We start from the raw sequence: 1515 nt of genomic DNA on the forward strand, positions 1-1515 counted from the left end.
ACAGAAAGTCCACAGCTCAGGTTGTCTCCCTCCTTGCTGTTTCCCTTCCTAATCATAGGCCACCAGAGCCGTTGTCCCTGCAGCCCTTGGTGACCGGGACTGATCTTTAGGTCAATTCTCAGGCCCCAACACCACTTGGAAATATTCAGGCTGTTGGTCTCATCAGAGTAGCTGACAGTCCACAGCTTTGATTGTCTCTGTACTCACTGTTTTCATTCAGGTTTTTCCACTAGTTGGTGCCTAATCCACTTCTGTATAGTTCCTTTCAAAGTACAGGGTTCCAGGATTATCTTCTGTATCTCTGTCAATTGGTTTTTCTTTTATTTGTTGAAGAGGGTCTGTCGCTTGTCTGCCTATTCCTCCATCTTACTGGAAGTCCCTCTAGAACATAACTATGTTTTCTTATTGTGTAACCCGAATGTACCCCACACTTATCCCTTTAATGTAGGGTTCCCCAGAGAACTGCTAGCTCTGCATGGAAGCTTAGGAAGCATGTGTATGATAGGCATGAGCTGGTCTGCTACTGAGATAGCCTCTAGACTTAAGATAATCCAGTAAGATAGAAATGAGAAGAGATGGAACTACTGAGCATTACGGCGTTTGAGATTACCAGCCATTTCCTGTCCTCCTGAGTAGCCAGGACACAGGTTACCTGAAATAATAGCTACCTCTTTATCGTCAGTCCAAGTCACAAGGTATCACCTTCTTAATTTCACTGCTCACTCTCTCTTTATCCCTTTTACATCTTGGCTTCCATTCTCCATGTTGGGATTTTCTGGAGCGTAACAATGGGTGTGTTTTCATTTTTCTCTTCTATGCCAAACGTCAGCTAGGGAGAGGAAGCTCTGTAATCAGAAGATTTTTTCCTTCTCAGCTCTTTTGCCTGCTGAGACACTGAGGACACTGCTCTGAAAGAATGTCTCATTTCATTGAAGACCTGAGCCAACCTTGGCATGAGCCTTTATTTCATTTGGATCATGTTTATTCCCAAATGGTGCTGGGCAAAGACACCTCTGTGTCCCTACTTTCCTGAGATGTCCTGCTGAACAGCCTTTTGAATTAAAACTTAGAATCTGTGTAGCAGCAGGTGAATAATCAGGAGGTAAGTGGGAGTGTGGGGATTGCAAGATGGAGGAGGAACTGGAATCCAAGCATTATTATCCAACTAGCTCTTGAGGAAATCTGTTGCAAAAGACCACTTTAAAGTATTCAAAAGCAGAGATGTCACTTTGAGGGCTAAGATGTACTTGACCCAAGCTGTGGTATTTTTAATCATCTCACATGCATGCAAAGTTTGTCAGTGAATTAGGAATACCTTAGAGAAATTGATGCATTTGAATTATGGTGTTGGTGAAGATGATTGAATGTAGTGTGGGCTGCCAGAAGAAAAAACAAATCTGTCTTGACAGTTGTCGTTGTTACTGTTAAGTGCCGTCGAGTCGTTTCCGACTCATAGCGACCCCATGCACAGCAGAACGAAACACTGCCTGATTCCGCGCCAGCCCCACAATCCCT

This window comes from Orycteropus afer, unplaced genomic scaffold, assembly GCF_000298275.1.
Source record: "Orycteropus afer afer isolate SDZICR_OR568_19922 unplaced genomic scaffold, OryAfe1.0 scaffold00056, whole genome shotgun sequence".
In the NCBI taxonomy this organism is placed as follows: domain Eukaryota; kingdom Metazoa; phylum Chordata; class Mammalia; order Tubulidentata; family Orycteropodidae; genus Orycteropus; species Orycteropus afer.